Below are 8859 nucleotides of genomic sequence, written 5' to 3'. Positions count from 1 at the left end.
GTATAGTTCCTTCCATGTGGTTTGTTCAACTAGATACTTTGGTCACAAAAATGGTATACAAGCATGAGGCTGTATTACTATGAACAAAAATTGTTTCCTGGGGAATGTGGTAGATGTGTTCTCTGTTTCTTGCTTCTCTGAAGGTGTGTCACATCTTTCTGATTCTTCCATCCCCATTGACACTTTTCTGGGCTGTCAATATCTACAAAGGGAGATTGGAATGCCAAGTGCTGGGCCTGCTTATACAATCTTAGAAGAATTTCCTGACAGCATACTCAGTCTCTAAACACAAGCAACATCCCTTGTAGATAACTTCTGTGGGTGTCCCTTGGCAATGGGATTGAACTTATTCATCATATGGAGTAAGCACACTTAGTGTGTTCTTGATATTCCTGAGAGTAAGGGAAATAACCTGACATTAATTATTTTTCTTTGAGTAAATGATCTATCTTGTTTAGTAGAACATTTACTATGAAACTTCATTTCCTTCTCACAGTCTCATTTGAAGACTTAACAGTTTCTAAGTTGCAAAGAACATTTTGAAAAAAACACTCTGCTACATTCCTTCAGAATTTTTTTGGTGGCAATACATATATAGAGTAAGAGACTAATTTTGGATCCAAACAGACATTCTTTTGGTTCTCTGAATGGCATTTTCCTAAAGAAACTGTTGAATGTTTCAGAAATGAGACCTGCACTGTCTAGTACAGGTTGCACAGAATATACATAAAAGAGATTCCAATATTCATTGAAGTGTTGGAGTCAGATGGTACTAATATGACCTCGCTATTACAAAGATGTATATTTGTGAGATTAGCTAAAGGAGACTTGGAAAATATTTAAGTTCTTTTATTTTTATCCTCACTCATGGTAAATAAATAAATCTTTGTATGTAAATGTCATACATCTGAGAAGGATTTTGATGGCAGCAGCTAAGCTCAGACTGTTTAATCATAAGAACAATAAAATACATGTACTAAAAGACTGTTTCTGATGAATAAATTTTTTTTGTTAGAGTAGGAAAGCCCTATTATCCAGAAAGTTTCTTAAAAGAAAACTTAAGGTTCAAATATAAGTTGTCTTGTGTATAGTTTTGCAGTTTGTCCCATCTTACCTTTACTCCTAAATACTCCTAATGAGTCAGCTTCATCTCGAGAGTGGTATCTGGTTATTTGTGTTGGAGGTAGGTGGATATGTACATGGCAGAGCTAATCAAAGGAAATTAACCATGGGAATGAAGATAGCAAATCTTATAATGAAGAAGAGGACAAAACACAACAGAAGATGGAAATTTGAACTAGATGTGCCAGGGAGAATATTGTAACTCCATATATTTATAGAATTCTTGATTAGGACATTAAATTTTCCAGAGAATGTGAGATGTGTCCTGGTCAATCTTACCTAGATTTTAAGGATCAGAGTGATCCCAAGTGGAATGTAGGTTAAAGTTAATTCAACAGTACTATGTATCCCAATGCATCAGGTTGTCTTCTAGGTCCTTGGGGTATGTCAATCAACAAAACTATGGTACCTCACCCAGACCACACTACCACCATGATATGATTAGGAACCCTGCTAAGTACTTATAGACATCACTGAATTTAACCTCTACTTTTTAGTGAAGACAGGAGATCCTGAGATTAAGTAACTTGCTCAACGCTACACAGTAAGCAAATGACAACACAAAGATCATACTCCTAAGTTTCCCCCTAGATCATATATTTCAACTTCTTGGTTTGAGATGGAAAAGTTATTAACCCTTTTTCATTGATGAGTTGACTGGGCCCAGTGAGATAACATAAGTTGTCTAAATATGTTAACAATAAATGGTAGAAGGAACCATATCTTACATGTCTGACCGCTTAGATGGTACTTCTTCATTGTTTCATATTGACTTTATACCTGTAAAACTGGATCTGAAATACAATTTATATTTCATTGTTATAAAGTATCATTGAATAGTTGGAATTGTGGAAGCAGAAAGTAAGACTTTCTCTGTGAGATGGAATTGATATGGCATAATAATGGATGTACCATAGTCATGATTTAAAAAAATAGTTTTTAAAAATAATTAGATTTGAAACTAAGAAAGGCATAAGAGTTTCAAAAATATACTGCTATATTTTAATATGGTATTTTATTATTGTTGTTAATGTTTTAAAAACCATTTCTCCTTTTCAGATTTGAAATGCTATTCTAAGATTTCATAGTGTTTAGCTTATAAAAAAACAGACAAATCAAATAAAAATTATTAAGGTGTCAGTAACACACTAAATTATTAGGGTGGATGGGAACATTTAAGAATAACCACAATATGAAAAATTCAAGTAATTCTCTTTAAATGCTTCATAATTTCCTTGTCCTTATTACTTCTCCTGTGCCCTATACCCACAAGCTGCAGTTAATAGAAAACAGGAGTAGTGTGAGTGTGAGTATGTGAGTGTGTGTGTATGTGAACTCAGGATATTACACTTGTATATCCAGGATTGGTTACTTTATTCAGTTTATTTGGAATTCAGAAAAGCAGGAAACACATTTAAGTCTTAAGCATCATGGGAATAGGTCACATAACACAGTCAGGAACCTCTAATAACAAATTAAATATAGCCAGGTGTGAGTGAAAATAAATTCCATATGTTTAAAAATGATTTGTGCAGATAGAATTTCACTGGAAAATATAAGTAGAATCTGGAGGTCCTTTTATTAAAAAGTTTATTAAACTATAATATGTCTGATGGCCATTGCTTATTTGAGAATGGGTTGATGTTACCATTGTGGGGACTTATTCAAAGTACTTTTGTTTAAACTAGACCTCTGGTTTTACTTGTTTAAAGTAGACTTATCTTCCTTGTGGATTAGAATAGTCACTGAATCCTTATAAAAAGTCTGGAACTATAGTCTTCTAGAACCTTCTTTATTCCTAAGAGATGACATTGTGTCCAGGATCAGAGAAGGCAGATAGACCCATATTCCAAAGCTGAGAAAAAGTTTTTGAAAGAAGCCTGACCCTGTGTAAGTACTTTACATGGATAAGCATTTTCCATGCTTACCATGATGCTATGAGAGTCTATTATTATTCTTTTTGGACAGAAGTGGAAATGGAAAGATTTAGCAAGTCATTCAGCTTTCTCCAGACTTTAAGAGCCAGCATTTAAGCCCAGACTTTTCTAGTGGCAAAACGTTTCTACAGGGTCATGCTACCCCTCAATGGAGAGACTTCAACTCTCACTTAACAGAAGGAGAAAACCATACAGAAAATATGATGGCACCTCTATCAGTTAAGTCAAACATTCTCAGTAATTCCCAGAAAATTTCTGTTCACTCTGGTTAGAACAGTGTTATATAGCCACCTCTACCTGTTGAAGGGAGGTTGGAAAATGTTATCTGGCTGCCCAAAATAAAATCAAGATTATATGAACATGGATTTATAAGAGAATGATGTACCCAATTAATCAACCTAATATATCACAAATGCATCTCTAAACTAATAGATTGGCAATTTGGGGATTTAAGACAGGAATGTATTAACAATAAAGAAACATAGTCAAAACCCCTCCCTTTCAGTTGTTTTTCTATCTAGGTTAATCCCATTAGTATTCCCAGAAGTACCAGTGCCTATAGCAACTCTTTCTAATAAGAAGCTATGGATTTTCTAAATTTGCTCTGTGTCTGCATGCCCGCTTTTGCATAGGACTGTGTCTCTGTCCTATGTATTTTCTAAAACAATTTAACTGTTCAAAGGTGAGCACTTTACATTGCGAATCACTTCCTTCCCACAGGATGTCTATGGCACTACTAGCTGTGCTGTGCAGTGAGGTCAATGAGTAGTGCTGTAAGAACCACGTGCTCCACTATGGAATGTCTCCACATCTCTGAAGTGAAGGAATGTAGTAAGGAACATCCCCTCAGGACAGTAAAATGATTTGCCTGCTAAAGAAGGCACATGTGCCAGAAACTGTGCTTGAGTTCTTGAATATATTAACTCACTAAATACAAAGAACAATCTCACAAGCAAGCATTTATATCCCAGTTTTATAGTTTGGAAACCTGAGCTTTAGAGAGATTAAGTGAATTTCCTCAAGCTAATGAATTGGAAGGTTGGATTTTACTAATCCAAGAGTCTGTTTCCCTCTTATGCAATCCTGTAGAACTGATAAAATAACCCCAAAACCACCACAGCTGTGCTTAGTCTGCGTAGTGTTTAGACACACCCAAATTTACCAGTTACAAACATTTCCTATGCATTTCTGACAAGTTCCTCCTTCATTTTATTTCACTATGTATCAGAAAGTCTCCAAATGACTCCTGTAGGGATTTAACACAGAGAAGTGAGGAGGCATGGCTAGTATCAGATCTCTCCAGACTACTTTTCTTATCCCTGGAAAATCTTTTTTTGTCCCAGGGTATGGAAACCAATTCAGAGGCATTGCAATAGATTAGCTGTTAGAATAAAAACATTTGCAATAAGAATATACCAAATACAATTTCAGAATAATATTATGTTGATACTAAATCTGAACAAAATATTACTTCTCTTTTTATGAGGCAATCTGGATTTACACTAATTTGTAATAAATTGGCATATAATCCTTGAGGTTTGCTAAACTGATTGCTCGGAAACTGATGTTAGGGCCCTAACAGTAAGTGTTAACAAATCCCAGTTACCTATGACTTTCAGTATCTTACCCCATGCTATGATCATGCTGTGATAATTTTCCAGTCTAAGGTAAATTAGTTAAATAGTATAGATCACAACTCTCAGTGTTCTCCAGATCCAGCAAGGGCCCCCCAAATACCTGTTTGATTTAATGAATTAATAATTGGACTACATGAAAATGCATTGAACAATATAGATTTGGGTTCCTGCAACTTCTGCCTCCTTGGAAAGAATTCCTCAGGCCAAATTTGTAGGTAAATTGAAGTTAAGGTTAAGATTAAGCCCTTCCTTATATCTATTTTATGTCTTTCCTACTTCTTTCTACAAGGTCAGAGGTCTCAATTTGGGAAATGAGGTAAAGGAGATGCATATCTGAAGCCAAGATTCCTGCACATCATTGAATCTTGCTGTGGGCATTTGGTTCAAGTGCTGTGGAGAATAGTTCAAAGTTAGCATTCCTCAGTTTTCCTTCTCTCAGAATCCTGCACATAGGTTGGGAGCATGTTCATTTTTAAGTAATTTGTCTTGTCAACAACTGTAGATTTATCCGGCATTTCATTTTCAAACAGAAATTCTCATTCAATATTAGACATAATTGCAATTTTTCCCTTTAGTTATTCATGGTTAATCCATATGTTTAATGAGTAGATTGCCAATGATAGCTACAAATAAGGTGGATTCATGCTGGCGCGATTTTGTCAGAAATTAAAGTATAGATGATTTCTTTTATTTTAAGAAGTGTTACAAGGTGGTAAGTCTGTGCTTCCTACTTCTCCCTCATTCTCTGCACCACCTGTGACATAAGTTGGTTCAGCTGCTTTATATTAAAGCCAAGGTCAAGTCCAGCTTTATGGACGTGTGATCTGCACAGCCCCACAGGGTCCTATGGAGCCACTGAGAAGGGCTCCATGTTTGGTTTCATGCTTTCTGGATGCCATCTTGAAACACTTAATTTTTTTGACAAGAAGTCTTGCATTTCTTTTTTCCACCAGGCCTCACATTTTATGTTACTGGTTCAGCCTAGATTATCTACTTTCAAACACCAAAAGGAAATGTTTGGAGAGAATGAGAATAGAAAGTGGCAATTTATAATTCCAGAGGCCTTTGTGTTATGATCTGATGCAGACACAAGAGAAGTGGCCAGTGAGAGTTGAACAGGGGAGTGGAATATGGAAGAAGTTTTTGAACTTTCAGGTCACATCCTTGCATCAGGTTTAATTACTGGGTTTGTAACGTGAATTCCCTGAATAGAGATAGAGTCCTTGGATCTTCCTTTCTGCTTCCCCGTAAGTTCAGACAGTCATTGGTTGATGACAAACCTCTTGTGCAACGGCCAGCATGACTGGAAATATGAGTCCCCATCATTCAAGAGTGATGTTGCTCCTTTCTCTCAAACGTCTTTCCCATCTGCCTACTAACTGCACAGATACTGTGCTGCCAACTTGACTATGTAAATAGCAGTCTTGTTATTATCGTTTTTCAAGAAGCATTCCCTATATCATGTCTGATTTGGGGATGCATGTTTTTAGCAACAGGCATATCTTCCTCTTTCATTTAAGCTATACTGTCTTTTCCCTTGATTGTATGTTCAATCCGGTCACTTCATATTCCCTGTATCTATTCCCTGCTGGTCCATAGCCTTTTCCAGTCCCTCACTTTTAGGCCCTCTTCTCTGCTCTCATGGGCAATACTTTATCCTTCACTGGTGTCAGATTAGTTTCCATCTTTTGCACATTTCTCATTGAAATCAGAGCAATCTTAAAGTGCAAGTGAAAAGGGTGGCAGATATGGAGGAAAAATTCTAGATGAGTGAACTAACTGGCAACACTGATTTTGCCATCTTTCTGCTTTATTCACTTCAAAAGCATCCCTTCCCTTCTCATGACAACAAAGGTCCTTCAGCAAAGTATTGAAGATATCTTTACCTTCTTCTTCAGTCTCATCTCTTATCAATTCTCCCCACAAACCTTCAGTTCTAGAAGTTCTTGTCATAGGCTACATTTTATTTTGCCTTAAGATTTGTGTCTGCTGTTTCCTCTTTTAGAGATGCTTACTCTGTCTTCTTCAAGACATTTGTTTTCCAAGACAGGAGAAAATGTTACTTTCTCCAAACAAGATTAATACTCCTCACTCTCTTCTAGTAGCCACTTCTGTGCTTTCAGAAGAACATTATGTATTACTCTATCATAGCACTTATAACATGGCATTAGAAATGTTTGCTTATTTGTATTCTGCCACTATGTTTCACCACTTTGAAAAAGGGCCCATACTTTTTTGGTACTTGGTTCTCATAACATGTTGAGTGAGTGAATAAATGGATAAATTAATGGAATAGACCAAAGGATACTTCATTACCCATAAGTTTGTCTAGAATGTCAAGAGTTAAAATTTCTAAGCCTCACTGGTGGCTCTAGGGGTTAACATGCAACCTATGAAGCTGGCCGCAGCCACTGCAGCATGAGTTTGATCCCTGGCCAGGGAGCTACCCACATGGCACAACAGACCTCTCCTGACTCGCTCACTACTCCCCTCAGCAGTATATTTCAATCTGCCTGTTCTGTTCCCCACTCTTTCTCTGGTGAATCCTCTCACCACCACCATCACCCCCACACCTCTGGCCTGTACCCCAGTTCTTGTATGCATAAATAAATCAATCTTTAAAAAAAAGAGTTAAAAATTTCCATGCTTTAACAGACTCTTAATGTTACAGTTAACCATATTTGATGTTTCCTGGAGGGACTAATGTAAAAATCTTTCTGAACCAAGTCAACAATATGATATTATAAATCAAGGTTGTACTGAATTTTGAAATTTGGGCATGAAAAATAATATATTGTAGTACTGAAAATAAATTTTGTGAAGCATAAATTCCAAAGTATATGGATAGGAAATTTGGGTATTGAGGGGTAATTCCTGTGGCTTGTGTGGACCAATGCAGCTCCCTTGGAGTGGGTGGACTATATTGAGGTGAAAGGCAAGTTGAGAGCCTGTTTTCCCCTTTCTATCCTCCATAAGGCTGAAAATCTTGGATTGTGGGTTCTTTGAGAGGTAGAAAGAGAACATGGGCAGAGAAAAATAAAGAGAAAGAATTACATACTTTATATAAAACTATATACACCCAAGGAGTGAAAATATTTGAGTTCAAATAAAGATGATGTGTATTGTCATCAGATATTTCTCTATGCTTATTTATACCCATAAAAAGGTATTTTGAGGTCTATTATCTAAGACTGGGATGACAAACTCATGGCTTCAGATGGGTCCAGAAAGATATCAGTCCCTAGGACCCGTGTATTTTCCTATTGAGCTTGGCTTCTCAGTATACTGCCGTTCTTATGCTAATGAGTATGCTTACCTATCCAACCACTGGTCAAATATTCCTTATTTTTTTTTTTTTTTTTTTATAGAGGCATGTTTTATTTATTTATTTATTTGTTTGTTTGTTTTTGTTTATACATGCACTGGGTACAGTCAGAAGTGCGGGAGGGTGAGAGAATTCACCAGAGCCAGAGCGGGGAGCAGAGCAGGCAGAAGGACCGAAGTACACTGCTGAGGGGAGCAGCGGGCGGCAGGAGAGGTCTGCGCGCCATGTGGGACCCTCCTCCCGTGGCCGGGGAGCAGCTGGGGATCGAACCGGCGCCTCCAAGGCCGCGGGCAGCTTCGCAATCCAGCGCTCAACCGCTGCGCCACCGGGGAGGCCCCAAATATTCCTTATTTTGTCTCTTCTCTTTAATTTTATGACCATGGTTGAAGGAGGAAGGGAAGCACAAGAGGACTTATAGGTCACAGAACTCAGTATTGAAATCATGGTTCTCCACAGAAATGGATCTATTAGTGTCTACTAGGATATTTCTATATGTTCACCACACACATGTATGCATGTATAGTTATGTATGTATATATATGAATCATAGGTATATATATATATATATATATATATATACATATAAATGTGTGTGTGTGTGTGTACAGAGAGCAAGAGGGAGAGGGAGGGGAGGAGGGGGGAGAGAGAGAGTTCAAGCAATCAGTACATGTATTATAGGGACTTGCAAATCTGAAATCTACAAGACAGGCTGATAATCTGGAGATCCAGGGAGAATTGATATTATAGTCTTGAGTACAAAGGCAGTCTGAGTGCAGAATTCTGTATTCCTTAGGGGTTCTTAGTCTTTTAAGGCCTTCAATTGATTGGATGATGTCCA

This window comes from Talpa occidentalis, unplaced genomic scaffold (genome assembly GCF_014898055.3).
Source record: "Talpa occidentalis isolate TD23 unplaced genomic scaffold, MPIMG_talOcc4v2.1 talOcc4.3, whole genome shotgun sequence".
Lineage (NCBI taxonomy): Eukaryota > Metazoa > Chordata > Mammalia > Eulipotyphla > Talpidae > Talpa > Talpa occidentalis.
This window is presented reverse-complemented; position numbering follows the sequence as displayed.